This window comes from Balaenoptera physalus (assembly GCF_965194825.1).
Source record: "Balaenoptera physalus genome assembly, chromosome: 14".
In the NCBI taxonomy this organism is placed as follows: domain Eukaryota; kingdom Metazoa; phylum Chordata; class Mammalia; order Artiodactyla; family Balaenopteridae; genus Balaenoptera; species Balaenoptera physalus.
The window spans coordinates 40,089,406-40,105,006 of record NC_138893.1 but is presented as its reverse complement, the minus strand read 5'-3'; the positions used below and the strand labels follow the sequence as shown (position 1 = coordinate 40,105,006).

General features: G+C 42.6%; 1 protein-coding gene and 1 long non-coding RNA gene across 10 annotated transcripts in view; one reads left to right on the top strand and one right to left on the bottom strand.

Moving 5' to 3' along the window:
- Positions 1 to 15,601, top strand: part of VTI1A (vesicle transport through interaction with t-SNAREs 1A) — a 419,912-nt gene that overhangs the window by 254,225 nt on the left and 150,086 nt on the right. The window lies entirely within an intron of this gene.
- On the bottom strand, positions 4,960 to 8,764 carry LOC309642193. Its single transcript, XR_014253038.1, has 2 exons — positions 5,403 to 8,764; positions 4,960 to 5,052 (listed from the first exon to the last, which is right to left on the bottom strand). It is a non-coding gene; the product is annotated as an uncharacterized lncRNA (long non-coding RNA).

Sequence of the window (15,601 nt, the reverse complement as noted above, 5' to 3'; positions counted from 1 at the left end):
TCTGCTAATATAATAACATATTTCTGGAGTCCTTTTCAGTTGCAAAGCGCTTGGCTTACACTTTTGATTTGGTATTTACAATTATGCAAGACCACTTTTTCTGTTTTGACGGATTTGTCATATTCATGATGACACTAAGGCCTGAAGGGCTTTAGTTGCTGCAGTCATAATGTCTCAGGCAGAGCTACATCTCAGATCCAAGTCTCTTAGCTCCTGTGTAGCCCTGTGTTCCCTCCAGTGTACCATGCTCCGCCTTAATGATGTGCTGAAGGACACTCATTTGAAAGAAGAGGAGACTTTACGCCATTATTCCAGGCAACAACAGAGCTATGAACAAGTAGAAGTTATAGGGAGGCAATTTTGAGGCCGTATAAAGAAGACTTGATCTGCCCAACAATGCAGTGTGTTGTCTTGTGAAGGAGTGAGGTCTCTTGTCATTGAACTGTTCAAGCTAGGGCTGGATGACCATCTGGGAGGATGCTCTAAAAGGGGTTTCTGCATTATGTTTGTGTGTGTGTTTGTGTGTGTGTGAGTGTGTGTGTTACTGTTGTCAAGAGAAATGAGAAGGCACTTACGGTCCCTTCCAACTGTGAGATTGTGGGTCTTTGTTCTTAGTTAAGAGAATAAGCTGGTTTAAGAGGTCCTCTGTATCCTTACTGAAGAAAGAAACTTTGAGAAACTCTTGTCCTGCACAGTTAAAGGTACAGGGTTTTCTGTTTAAAAGAGAGTAGCCAAATTTATCAGCTTGAATTACTAGTTTCCAAATGGTTAGAACAGCAGTTCCCGTGTATGTTTATATACACTCTGCACAGCAAAGGTTCCATATTCAAATAAGTTTAAATACAAGCCTTTAATATGTCATTGTCCTTTGTGATTATCGAAGAGGGAGAGAAAGTGTGCAGCAGTGTCAATTTTATTTTTTATTTTCACAAAGCCCTTCAGAAACGTGTTTGTCAGTCTCACCCAGTGGTTCTCAGCTCTGGTGGCACATGAGGATCACCTGAGGAGCTTTTTAAAAACACTGATGGCCAGGCCCCACCCCAGACCAAATGAATCCAAATCTCTAAGGGTGGGTTCCCAGCGTCAGTATTTTTTAACAGCTCTCCAGATGATTCTTCTATGAAACCAGGGTTAAGATGAACTACTTTAGTGTAAGCATAAACTCAGGCAAACTCTGGACATTTGCTTTGTAATTTTGGCTGCTCTTTTGAATTCAGGTAATCAGTTCAGAGCCAAAACTCCTAATATGGTTAGAGGCAGTATCTCACAGTGATTCACGCTGCTGCTCTAGAGCCAGACAGCCTGGCTTTGTCCACTTACTAGTTCTGTGACTTTGGGCAAGTTATTTTAATCTCTCTGTGCCTCAGGTTCTTAATTTGTTGATGGAGATCATAATGCTACTTATATGACAAAAGCTAAGGTAAACACCCGAAAGGAAATAAAAACTTGACATATTATGATATTACAATCATCGTCGTCATCATCATGTTGTTTTGCTGTTGTTAGTAGTAGTCGCTGTAGCAGTAGCGCTCCTGGCATACGAGCTAAGCACCTACTGAGAAAACAGTCTGTTCTACACAAGGCTGCAAACCGGACCCGACCTTACTTGAAAACTAAAGACTCTTTTCAGCCACTTTAGCAGCAGCGTACTGCCTCAGATTCAGAACTTTCCAATGAATTGGAATGTTTTGTATCAAGTTTTTTGCAAGAAGCTGAGGCTTAAACCAGGTAACCTCCTGCAGTTCGATCCAGCTCTAAAGAACAGGCCAGGGCTTCCCTGGTGGCGCAGTGGTTGAGAATCTGCCTGCCAATGCAGGGGACACAGGTTCGAGCCCTGGTCTGGGAAGATCCCACATGCCGCGGAGCAACTAGGCCCGTGAGCCACAGCTACTGAGCCTGTGCGTCTGGAGCCTGTGCTCCGCAACAAGAGAGGCCGCGATAGTGAGAGGCCCGCGCACTGCGATGAAGAGTGGCCCCCGCTCGCCGCAACTAGAGAGAAAGCCCTCGCGCAGAAACGAAGACCCAACACAGCCAAAAATAAATTAAATAAATAAATAAATTTATAAGGAAAAAAAAAAAAAAAACGGGCCAGAGCTCTGCCAGCCAGGGGCCTGGACTGAAGGGTGATGCTGGGTTTCTGTTGGATAACTGGGAAAGGCATGCACTATGTATGGCAGGCTGACCTCCCAAATCCTCAGGGTAATCTCAGTTTCCAACCGCCCACCCTGCTAAACCATGGGACCTGCAGTTCAGAAAGCATGGTTGCTATTCAATGGGAAGCAGTGGCTCCAAACACCAGCGTCCGTGGCTAATCGTGCAAAAAAAGTGAATACAATTAGGGTGTGTGGGACAGCCTCAGAGAAAAATTAAAGTGCACAATTAGGCATAGCTTCTATTTAATTTTCAGTTGAAGAAATAATTTGAAGTGGCTCTAGTCACTGAGGGTACAGTAGCAAGATTCCCTGACTCTCTGGGGTTTAGGACAAGTGTGGACATTTCATGGGTATTACAGTTCTCTAACACACAGTTTCCATCAAGACAGCCTCCAACTGCAATTGTGGAAATTGGTGGAATATTCCTAGGAGGAGCTCAAAAGACTGTAAAGCTGAATAATATCTTTGTCTCAAAAACTTATGTGAGAATCTGGGTTTTTTTTCCCCTTTTCTCCTATAAGCATTTTGTGGCTCACCATTGCAGACACTGCATGTCTTTGTAGCCCACAAAGTCCCCATGTTAATAGTTGCTTGCTAGTTGTGGTCATTTAATTGAAAAAAGCTGGCATGGAGATATTACGGGTCTCAGTAGGTCATTTTTGTATCAAGTATGGTGTCATTACCTTTGACTAAACCCCTTGCAAATCCAAATTCATTATAGTTTTTCAAATGCATTAATAAAATATAAGAGGATAGACAGAAAGCTGGAGAAAAGATGTGTGTGGCCTTAAATATGCCAATCGTCTACAGTTCTGCCATGGCATATTGCCAGTGGTGCATTATAGAATTCCAGATGGCACGGTTCTGTTGGTACTAGTTTCGGATTTGCTCTGGGAATGAGGTTAAAGAGGATGCTAGACTATGGCTGGAGTTCTCTTCCTTGCCTCTCCCAGAGTAGATCCTGGAAGACTCCATCCCCTCCCACCAATCAGACAGCTGCCCCAACCTCTCTTGGGGATTGTGGGCTCAGCACAATTGCTCATTCCCCGTGAGTTCCCAGGCATCTAGTTACCCAGTATTGCAGAGGCCAGGAAGATTGAACTCCCTCGTGTGAGCTGTGCTTGGCTTCCTCAGACCCCAGGGCTTGGGCAAGTGTGGGTATGAATTCAAAGACTCGATAGATAAGTGTTGTGTTTTTCATCAGCTCGCCTGTCTTAACTTGCTTTATTTTCTGTGAGATTCTCTCTTTAAATAAATAAATAAATAAATAAATAAATAAATAAAACCAAAAAAACCTTTCTTACAGAAATTTATACAACACACAGAGAAAAAAATAGTGCAGTGAACCCCCATCTCCCAACACCCAGCTTTCACAGCAAATTTAGCCGTTCCTGTTTTCTTTCCCTTCCCTTTTTCTTTTGTTTTCCTATACTATTTTAAAGCAAATTCCAGATATCTGATTTTAACTGTACATATTTTAGTATGTAGCTCTAGTACACACAGCATAACTTTTCAAAAACCTAACTGCAATACCCTTATCACACCTAACAAATTTAATAATGATTACATGCCCTGTCCAGGTTCAGTTTTCCCTAATTGTTTTACAAACGTCCACACACAACTGGGTACTTTGAATCAGGATCCAAACAAGATACCCCTGTTGCGTTTGGCTGACCCAACCTTAAGCCTCTTTTAATCTATTACAGATCTTTCTCCTGTCTTTATGGTATTTATTTGTGGAAGAAACCAGACCATTGTCCTTTAAAAATGTCCACAGGATGTATTTGACCTGTTGCATCTTCATTGTGCTGTTTGATATGTTCCTCTCCCCTCCATACTTCCTGTAAATTAGTGGTTAGCTCTGAAGACTTAACGAAATTCAGGTTCAATTTTATCACCTCGGGAGGCATAACAACTTTTATTGATGTCAAGATTGATCATTGGGCTCAGATGTGGTCAGCCTGATTCAACCATTACGAAGTTGTCTATCTACCTGTTAACCTAATAGTTTTAGTAACTTAATAATCGCTGTCTACATCCATTAGAGGTTACAAAATGGAGATGCTCGATTCTACCATTCTTTCTGCATTTATTAGCTATTATTCTATATAGAAGAACTTATTATCAATTATTGGGTTACTCTGAAATACAGTTCATACAAGAAAAGCAGCATAAAAGCCTCTTTCCATTTATTTATCAATTTTTAGAATATTGCCCCAGCAACCTCCAAAAGTGACCAGTGAGGTTTGTTTGTTGTTGAATATCATTATAAACACTTAGGGTTTTATCTATTTCATATGCATCAGTCCACTGTAATCATTAATCTTTTTGATGCTCAAATAGCCCATCTTTCATCAATGGGAGCCCCTTCTAGTTGCCTCTGGTCACCTTTTAACTTAATTCCCCTAGTCTTTTCTGGCAGGATAAGGTACCCCAGGCTTCTGGCCTAAATCTGGAATCAACTATTTCTACAGGGAATCCTGGTTCCTTTCCATGTATGTAAAGACCACAGTCTGGGCACTAAGAGTAGATTCCTTCTTAAAATCGTTATGTTTGTGTTGGAATGGTGACCTCATCTTCCTGGATATCTCATTATTCCCGCTCTTTAAGGGGCATCTGGTTCCACCTGGATACTCCCTGCCCCACACACACTTATGACAGCAAGTGCTCACCTCTCCTCCAGCCAGACCCTACCTCTTCTCTCAATCTATCCATCCTTCCCTTCTAATCAGATGCCCTCACCCATCTTTGAGATTCTAAGACGCCATTGTGGGGAACACTTCCCTACTGCTGAAGAGTAGTTGTATTCTTTCTTTCACAGACTTTTTTTTTTTTTAATTTCGTGAAGAGAGTTAACCTCCTGTTGCTATCCAAGCCTTTGGTAGACAAATCTAGTCAACTTTCTTTTTTTTTTTTTTTTTAATTATTATTATTATTATTTTTAAATTTTATTTATTTATTTATTTATTTATTTATGGCTGTGTTGGGTCTTCGTTTCTGTGCGAGGGCTCTCTCTAGTTGTGGCAAGTGGGGGCCACTCTTCATCGCGGTGCGCAGGCCTTTCACTATTGCGGCCTCTCTTGTTGCGGAGCACAGGCTCCAGACGCGCAGGCTCAGTAGTTGTGGCTCACGGCCCAGTTGCTCCGCGGCACGTGGGATCCTCCCAGACCAGGGCTCGAACCCGTGTCCCCTGCATTGGCAGGCAGATTCTCAACCACTGCGCCACCAGGGAAGCCCAAATCTAGTCACTTTCTTAACCCAGAACAGCAGTGCTTTGAAACACCATGGAAATGGCCAGCCCAGTCACCAGATCCGGGGAGGCTTCATGAAAACCAACAGTCCCCCAGGTGTGTGTGTTTTCCTGGGAATCATGGGTGGTTGCATGTTAAAAATTTTAACTAGAGTTGCTGGGTAATGAAAAAGTGTTAAGTTAGTTTATGTGAACCATTTTTTAGGCCGCATACCCGTTTGAACATGCGATGAAAACTAGGGAGCTTCTCTCTAGAAAAATGCACACACACCCAAAATGTTACAGACAATCTCATGGTCTTCAAGGACTTCAGACTATCTTGGAGTTGAATTAGTTTTCACAGACTAGCTCCTGCTTTGCAGTGGCTTGGTGGAGGCTGCAGAATTTGCAGGCAGAGCAGGAGTCGGGGCAGAAAAACACAAAACGGGAATCAGGGTGCCAGCTTTAAATTGCTTCACTGAACATTGTTCATTCTTTGGTCTAGAGCTACTCCTGGTGCCAGTCCGTGAACTGTTTGCTGTTATCCTATGATGTCGTAAGTGGAGAAATCTAGAGTAGGCATTTAAAAACATTTGAGCAATTTGCCATTGCCACAGCATCCAAGCACGTGGTCAGTGGACTGGTGTCCTCGAACAGCACGTAAACCATTGTGCACGCTGTTGAGTGCACACGCGTGTGTCTTGTCATGTGAATAGGACTCCATATTAGTCCTCGAAAGTTTGGAAATGAAACACCGAAGCAAGAATTGTTCCTTCATCTAAGATAGTCTGAGAAGCAACAGCAGTGGAACCCAAAATGCTTTTGCTCTGTGTGCTCTTGTGTTGTTTGAGCCCGTCTTCCTCCATCATCTGCCTCTATCACGCTTACCTAGAACAAGGGACACAGCACGCACTCAGTAAATCTTTGCTGAAAGAAGACAGAGCAGAACAAAACTGCTCTCCCAAGAGAGAAGCCACATTCCTTCCCTAATGATACGCTGCAGAAAAAGAGTCCTGATGATCCCCAAGGAGTTGAAGTTGCGTACATGAAGAAAATATGATAGGAAATAAATTATAAGCAGTCATTCTTCACTGAATGTCTCCTAGAACATGGAATAAGTAGAGTAACATTAAATAGCTGTTCCTCACTGTGGAAGTTGTGAGCTTTTGGATGGTTTGTATTTCAGTGTACAGACCACATGAATTAACACGTCACAGTAACAAATGTGGTCCAGTTTCAGGGCAGAAAAACCACCCTGCAGTAGAGCTGTCACAGGTATAATAATACTAACAGTGGGAAGAAAATTATTTAATCTTCAGAATAAGATTTTGTAAGTGAAAGAAGAAAAGATACAGTAGTGTACTCTGTGCCCAGTTTTTCCCTTCCTGTCATCTCTTTCTACCTTCCCTGAGGATCCAGGATTACTAAAATCCACTCTTTGAAGGAATCTCACATCTTTTCTTTAAAAAGTGGGCTTGTGAAAGGCCACCTTTAGCTCTCAAGACTCCAGGCTGCCTGAGAACCAACCATCCTTAGTAGGACTCTGCCCTCCCCCACCCCAACCTTACCCCCCAAGCCTGGCCCCAGAAGAGCCCACGCCACACTCCCAGCATGCCTTGCAGCTGCCCTGACACTGTGTGGCACGTCTGTGACATGAACGAGCTGCCGAGGGGACAGCGTGGCTCCAAGTCACCAGCTGTCTCACTTACCAGAGAAAGGGATTTTACCTCAGGACAACTTCTCAGAATCTGAAGCCAGTCCCTGCTTAAGACAGACCGTCTTCCTTCCTTCCTTCCTTCCCTTCCTTCCTTCCTTCCTTCCTTTCCCTTCCCTTCCCTTCCCTTCCCTTCCCTTCCCTTCCCTTCCTTCCTTCCTTCCTTCCTTCCTTCCTTCCTTCCTTCCTTCCTTCCTTCCTTCCTTCCTTTCCCTTCCCTTCCCTTCCCTTCCCTTCCTTCCTTCCTTCCTTCCTTCCTCCCTCCCTCCCTCCCTTTCTTTCTTTCTTTTTCTTTCTTTTTTTCTCTTTCTCTTCTCTTTCTTTCTTTCTTTCTTTCTTTTTCTTTGACTTTTTAAAATTGAATAGAATCAGAAATATTATCTTCCAATAGCAAGAGAAGAAGAAAAATTGATAATGCCTCACACTGTTGATGAAATCAGCAGTAGATGGTGTGAGGGTCTGTGTGGGAGAGTGACACCTGGTTTGTGTTTATCCACAGCTGTTAAGTAAACTAGAAATTTCTAGAAATAATTTTGCTCTTTAACGTCCTCTCAGAATAACACAGGCTGTTTGCCCTATATCATGAAGAGAAAGACAAAAAAAAAAATTTGTTCTACTTACCATGCATGGGGCACTAAGGGGATAAAGGAGCTTGTCCATAGTATGTGGGCCCAGAAAATACACAAGTGCTGAAGTCTGATATGACCTTTGTCTCCACAAATAAAAAAACTGATAACCCTAGGTGTCACCACCACATTTTTTAAACACATATATCACAAAGGGCTCAGCTTAGCGACTATTTTCAAGTACGAATGAATTTCCTGAAGTGGAAGAGAAGAAATAGAATCATACCATGTACACATAAAGAGAGGGAGAATTGGGGGTAAAAGGGGCTTTGGTTACCCCTAGTGTTCTCCATCAATATCTACCAATAAACATTCCCTACACCAGTGCCCTGACTCCCATATGGGAGTTTTATGGTTACTGATAGTAGCATGATTATGGTAACCATTTGTAGAGCACTTCTATGTACCAGGCATGGGCTAAGCCCTTTATGTTAGTGGATTTTTAAAAACGTTTGCAATAGCCCTAAGAGATAAGTGTTTTTATTATTCCATTTTATAAGTAAGGAAACAACTTACTCAGATTGTGTGTCTCATAAGTGGCCAAGCTAGTCTAGGAACCAGGTCTAACTTCTCAGCTTTAACAATCACACTGGCCTTTAGGGGTCTGTTTATTTGTTTGTTTTTGCTTTTGTCTTAAAAGTTTAAAAAGAGAGGTTCTTTTGCTCCTTGGCTGGAAAGGTTCCAGACCACTTTTTATCCTCAAACTCACATAAGCCATCAGAGAGGCTAGAAACTGGCCACAGCGCTATCACTGGAAGGTAATAATTAATGAAAAAGGTGTCATTTAAAGAGGTCAGTGACTCAAAGCTTATGTTTCTCTTGGATCAACTTTCCTAACACTCTTTAAATAATGTGTTACTATCAGCACAGACCAAAAAGAATGCAAACAGACCTGAGCCGTTTAAACCTCTGGGAAGAAAAATACGAACATAAAGCTGTTCTTGTAGCCTTAAACAACGACTTACCCTTCTTTTTCTGCGATAATAATTGTGATAATTACCACTTACTGTGGGACTTTTTTTTTATACCAAGCAAAGTGCTTATCTTTTTTTTTTTTTTTAAACACTATACTTTTTTTTTTTTTTTTACGCATTGTTTACTTTGTTTATTTATTTATTTATTTTTGGCTGTGTTGGGTCTTCGTTTCTGTGCGAGGGCTTTCTCTAGTTGTGGCAAGCGGGGGCCACTCTTCATCGCGGTGCGCGGGCCTCTCACTATCGCGGCCTCTCTTGTTGCGGAGCACAGGCTCCAGACGCGCAGGCTCAGTAATTGTGGCTCACGGGCCCAGCTGCTCCGCGGCATGTGGGATCCTCCCAGACCAGGGCTCGAACCCGTGTGTCCTGCATTGGCAGGCAGACTCTCAACCACTGCGCCACCAGGGAAGCCCAGTGCTTATCTTTAATCCCCAAAGACTGGAACTGTCTCGGTTTTACAACTGAAGAGGTTCTATCACTGTATAGGATCTTAGGAAGACTTTCCCTCCATGAAATTGGGCGTATTCAGAATACACAACGGGAATTCCTTGGTGGTCCAGTGGTTAGGACTCCGCACTTCCACTGCCAGGAGCCCAGGTTCGATCCCTAGTCCTGGAACTAAGATCCAGCAAACTGCACAGTGCGGCCCAAAACAAAGCAAACAAAATCCAAAATACACAACAGAAGTAACAGGAAAAACAGCACAGATTGCTGCACACTTCCAAGGGATCTATACAAAAATACCCTCTAACAAGTCACAAACAGTGGAGGAACAGCACCCCCTATGGTGTGGTACATTGTCATTGGTGGGACGCGCAGCAATTAAGACACAGGTCCACACTCCATTTGAAAATCGGCTAATCGTGGGCTGGACACCTTTGGTGTAACCTGTAAAATACTCTCTACAAAGACTTGGAAAGGGAACTTGTACCTTCTTGGGGCTGCAATGGTGCTGCCAAGGGTCATGCCTGGCTGTGATTCTGGAGAGTTCCTTCAACCTTCTTTGTGGGTAGCAAACCCGAAACTCCCCAGAAAGTTCAAGGGTCAAGGGTTGGGCATCCTGACCTCAAATCCAGGAACCCCAGCACCAGGACATCTCTCCCCAGCAGTGTCGCCTGGTATGAGTTATTTAACTTCTCTGGGCCCAGGTCTCGTTGACATACTTCTTGGCAACACGGCATGAAACTAACGCTAGCCATTTGTACAAATGGCACTGAGCTCCTTAGAAGATCGCATGAACTAGTTGGGTTATTTTGAAGGTGGAAATGGGCTTGGTAAGGAAGAAAGATTATAGCCGCCGGTAAACCATAGGTTTCCTCCATTCTGTGACCCTCGTTTCTCTGCATCCTTAAAGACTTTGCTAGAGCTTAAGTTTTTTATTTCTACTTATGAGAATGCTTCTCTCGGAGTTTATTGATAATTCCTGCCCTCACACACCTTTGTATAGCAGAGATTGGGCCCTGCCAATGGATGTTCACCTTGTGGCTTGAACCTGTCAGTCCGAAGAGTGACTGTAAGAGGTACTTTTTAAATCATTTAGAGTGAGGGTTGGTGCAGAGCCGGCATGCCTGGGTGTCACTTCCTGCCACTCCACCAACACATGGAGCCCCTGTGACAGGTGACCTGTGGACATTGGCAGTTCATTTCTTATCAGTCTCTGAGACTGAGCATTTCTCCTTCCTACTGATCGCAACTTGCACCTTTAGGATTTTCTTAAACATCCCTCTCCCTTTCCTCCGTGTTCTCTCTTCCCTCTCTTTTTTCTTCATCTCCTCACCTTTTTTATTCTCGCCTCTTTTCTCTCTCTTTTCCTTTCCACTTTTCTTCTCAACATTATACTCAACCACTATGTCAATAAATCCAGTAAGTGACCATGAAAAGACCAATTCCAACTGCAAACTGGCAGCTCAGCCTCAGCTTGGAAAACACTAGGGAAAACGAACTTACGTCATCAAAGACTTAAGAAGAGATACTAGAAAGATGGGATTTCATGTGAGATGTATATTACAGTGAAAATTCTGCTATTAAAAAAAAAGAATATTTTTAATTTTTTTCCCTGATATAGTCAGAATAATTTATACCAAATGCCAAGAAATTATATATAATTAGTCCGGGTGATATATAATTTCCATTTGATTATATATATTAAAGTGATTAAGCAACTTCAGTTTTTCACTGGTAAATATCTGCCTTCTTTGTTCCATTCTGGGTCTGTAATGACTGTTTGTATCAAGTGTAGGACTCGTTCAGAACCAACGGGAGCAAAGGTTTGAATGCCTTAATCAAGCTCTGTTGACTGATGTCTGTGAATCTGGGAGATAACATGAAGTCAGCTATATGGGAGGAAAAAACTGAAGGGAGATTTACATCCAATCTAAAACCATTATGTAATTTTTGCATTCCTTCCCATGAGAAAGTTGAGTAAAACGGTGTAACTGGAAAGCCATATTTATAGAGAAGTTATTCAATAAAGTATCTGACATCACCAATATTTTTAATATTGCTTCGAATAAAATGAAATTTTTGACATTTCAGTTTTTAATTAATGACTTCTATTTACTTTTTGTACAGTACTTCTCTATGTTTATTACCACATATTTATAGCAGTTTTTCTTTTTCCAGTTAGAGGATAGGTTTCATCCTTTATCTTTGCAGGTAGCTGATCCAAGACATTTTTATGTAAATGGATTAATTAATTGGTAGCCTTCATTTGAAACTTAAAAAGAATGTAATCCTTTTTGAGAGGCATTAACTGTTTTTTCATAAACAATTCTTAAGCACCTTGTCACACAATTAGAAATTGTTTGACAGCGGTAATCATAATAAAACGCATTACCCCTTACCACATCACCTTTTTTTCAAGGTGATTAAAAGGACCCATTCATTAAAAGGCTGTGTAGCAATTTTGCTTGTAAAAATCATGTTTTGGGGAAACTCACTGGTACATATTCACAAAACTTTGGAACAAATGACATCACAAGTTCAATTTCCTATACAGCCTTTGTGAGTAGGCATCTAGCTACAAAAATGTACTGAATTTGAGGAAAGGCAGCTACACCTGGCTTTCTTTGAGAGCCCTTAAGCCCCTCTGCCTTCCAGCCCTATGATTTATGCAAATCAGAAAGCTCTGGCGGTCTCCACTTCCTGGCCGGGCCAGCATAATCCACTTCCTTCGGGTTCATGTGACCATGCAAATTTGAGCCCTCCTGAATAGTCCCAGAGGGGCTGTGCCTCTCATTATTCCTGCCCCATTCTCCGCGCAGTGCAAGCATTCAGACTATGAATGGACAAGGGTTTAATTGCTCACCACATCTGTCAGATCAGATACGACTCGAGAATGAAGAGAATCCCAGACAAGCCCAGTTGTTTCTTTGCAGTGTTCCTCATGGCCGAGGTCATCCAGCTCTGTCTTCTAGGGAATATTTTCCACTCCTTGTTTCATGACCCTTCTGGAAAACAAGGACTCCAGCTTTTGGAGATCCATTACTGGGCCTTTCACATTGTGTGTGGCCTTTACAAATGTTAATTAATCTTCCTAATGATGCACTGAGCCTCAGGGAGCCCTTTATTCCCCCAGGGCTTCTGATGACCAATATGAATGCCAGAAAGTTTTCCTTACAGTTTCCTGACCTACAGGCTCCTCTCTCTGTGTGCTTTGCTTCCTCCCCCTCCCCCAAAAATGTCTCCCACATGACAGATTGACTACTCACATTACCAGGTCAGCCAGAGTTTGACATAGTAAAGGCGGATGGTCCAAGTAGAGGATACACCTACATGGAGTAGGGTTCTTGCAGATTAAACATTCCCAAGGCCAGCAGCCCAGGCCCTCCAAGGAAAATGCACATAATAACAGGTAGGAAGGAGGGTATCTGCTGGGAGCCCAAGAGGCGATTACCCTCGATGAAGGGGCACTAGCATGCCCTCCCTCTCTGTGTTTATATTCTTTGGGTTTAAGAGGAGGCTCTGGGCATGTGCACCTCAGGAATATAAGGTTCCATGGATCCATAGTGTTTGGGGGGTTCTGTTTTTGTTTTGTTTGTTTTTCCTTTTATCTTTTTTCACATGAAGTAGAATTCACAGAACATAAAATTAACCATTTTCAAGAGCATCATTCAGTGTCATTCAGCACGTTCACAATGCTCTGTAACCATCACCTCTATCTAGTTCCAAACATTTTCATCACTCAAAAAGAAATCCCTGTACCCATTAAGTAGTTACTCCCCACCCCCCCCCATCCTCTGTCTCTGTGGATTTACCTACTCTGGATATTTCATATATATAGAATCATACCATAGGTGATCTTTTATGACTGGCTTCTTTCATTTAGAATAATGTTTTTGAGGTTTGCCATAGCGTTTTACTGTGGCATTTTCTGGGGGTTTGTGTGTGTTTATCATTCTTACCCCATCACAGTTATTCTTCACATGTTCTCTGTCTTGGATAATGGCGTTACCCTCTAAGGAAGCCTGAGAATCAGCATAGACCCATGTCTTCTCTCACTCCTGTAGTCTTTAGGAGTGTTCTTTAGGTTCTGTCGATTGCACATCTGAAACACCTTGTGCTCTTACATCTCCTGCCCCGTTTCAGAGACCATGCATTCCCCAGCTGGTCTTTCTCAAGCACAGATCCTCCTGACCCTGTCACTGCCCAGCTCAACTCTTGACTGGCTCCTGCCCACCTTCCTAACAGGGTTCAAGCTCCTTCCCCTGCTGGCCCAGGCTGTCTGCAGTCTGTTCTCCCCTCCCACTGCCCTCAGTCCCATCCCTACATGCTACACCACGTCTATCCGACCACATTAGACTGCTCATGGGTCTCTGACCAGGGTGCACACTCCCTCTGCTGTGCCTTTCTGTGTCCCATTCCCTCCCTAAAATGTCTTCCTGAGCTTCCCTGGTGGCGCAGTGGTTGAGAGTCTGCCTGCCAATGCAGGGGACACGGGTTCGAGCCCTAGTCTGGGAAGATCCCACATGCCGCGGAGCAACTAGGCCCGTGAGCCACAACTACTGAGCCTGCGCGTCTGGAGCCTGTGCTCCGCAACAAGAGAGGCCGCGATAGTGAGAGGCCCGCGCACCGCGATGAAGAGTGGCCCCCACTCGCCGCAACTAGAGAAAAGCCCTCGCACAGAAACGAAGACCCAACACAGCCAAAAAATAATTAATTAATTAATTAATTTTTTTTTTAAAAAGATAGTTGCATTAAAAAAAAAAATGTCTTCCTTCCCACCACCCCACCCCTGCTTCCCACTGCAGGAATCCATCCCTCCTTCTCCCTCTCTTGCGTTTTACCTTCTCACCTTCCCTGATCTGCGAGTCAGAATGAATTCCTCCCTTCTAATCCCACGGCTTTTCCTTCTCCAAAGGAAAAGGTATGGGCCTGTAAGGAGCCCTAAGTCATGGAGAGAACCAGTCTGATGAAAGTAACAAGGACCAACATTTAAAATTATTTTCGTCTTCTATTGAATTCAAAGTTACTCACAATGGTTTACCAGTTTCAATTAGCAGAAAATGCAACTTTGCTTTTTTTTTTCCTCCTCAGATTATGTTCTTCATTACAGACCTCAAGAGTTTTATATGCAGTTGCCAGAAATCTTCTTTTTGACAAATTGCACAGGATGCATTTTGGGATTGTGTGATAGAGTTGATTGAATTTAGGCCAAGTTCTGTACCCTGATATCTCTCAAAACAAAAATACAGATGTAGGGCTACTCAAAAATTTATCTATTTATTTTATCCCAGCCCTCCAAATTCATTGTCTTTAAGAATAATCAATTGGATTCTTTTTAAATTAAATGCCAAGTAAATGATGCGAATAAAACAATTTTGTTTGCTGAGAAGTAACTGAAAATCTGCAACTAATTACAAATTGGCAAGCTCTGAACCTGCAAATAGCTGAAACCCTCTGCTGATGCATTGTTTACAGCAGGGTTCAAACTGGTTTCCTTACACCAGCCATCCACAAGTTATTAATCAATACTTTGCCAAGTTCTATACCTCACCTTCAAAAAATGGTAATAAACATTTAATTTTCAAAATGGGCTTCATAAATAAACCTTTTAAAAACTAGCAGAGGAGGTGTAATTGGTTAGAACACACAAAGTCTGTTCTTGAGTTAATGTGAGTTGGCTTTGGATTTAAGTACCCTGTTCTTCCTTGACTGCTCAGGAATCCTGCAACTCAGTTGAAATTAATATCTGCCGGTCTGGTCACTGAGTCCCCTATAGCACTCCACTGATATATTACAAGACCTTTTTAACTGAAATTCTGGAGAAAAGCAACATATTTGTGGGCCACACAGAGAAAGGGATCAACTAATTTGATTTGCTATTGCTACAAGCAGGTAAAGCCGAATTTACAAATGACTCCATTCTGAGTGGTGGTTTAAACACACACACACACACACACACACACACACACACACACATTCTGATGCTTCCATACCTCTCAGACTCCATCTCCTACTGTTCTTTCTCTCCCAACTGACCTACATTCACTCTTGTTCAGTCTCTGCCCCTGTTGCTCTGTTCCTGGAATGTTCTTCCTCTAAATCTTCACTTGGCTGGCTCCTTCTTTTCCTTCAGGTTTCAGTTTAATGTCAGTCTTCAGAAAGGTTTTCCCTGTCCACCTTACCTGATATCTTGTACTTTATTCTCTCTCTTTGTTTATTTACTTGATAATTGTGAGATGCCTCCACTGGATTGTAAGCTATACAAGGACAGGCACCTTGTTTATCTTGTTCTCTACTCTAACCCTGGTCCCTGGAATAGTGCCTTGCACGTGGTAAGTTCTCAGTAAGTACCAGATGGATGGATGGATGGGTGTTTAGGTGAATGGATAGATGGGTGGGTAGGTAGATGGATGGATGGCTAGATTAGACGGATGAATGAAGGAGTAGTTACGTTGGTTGGA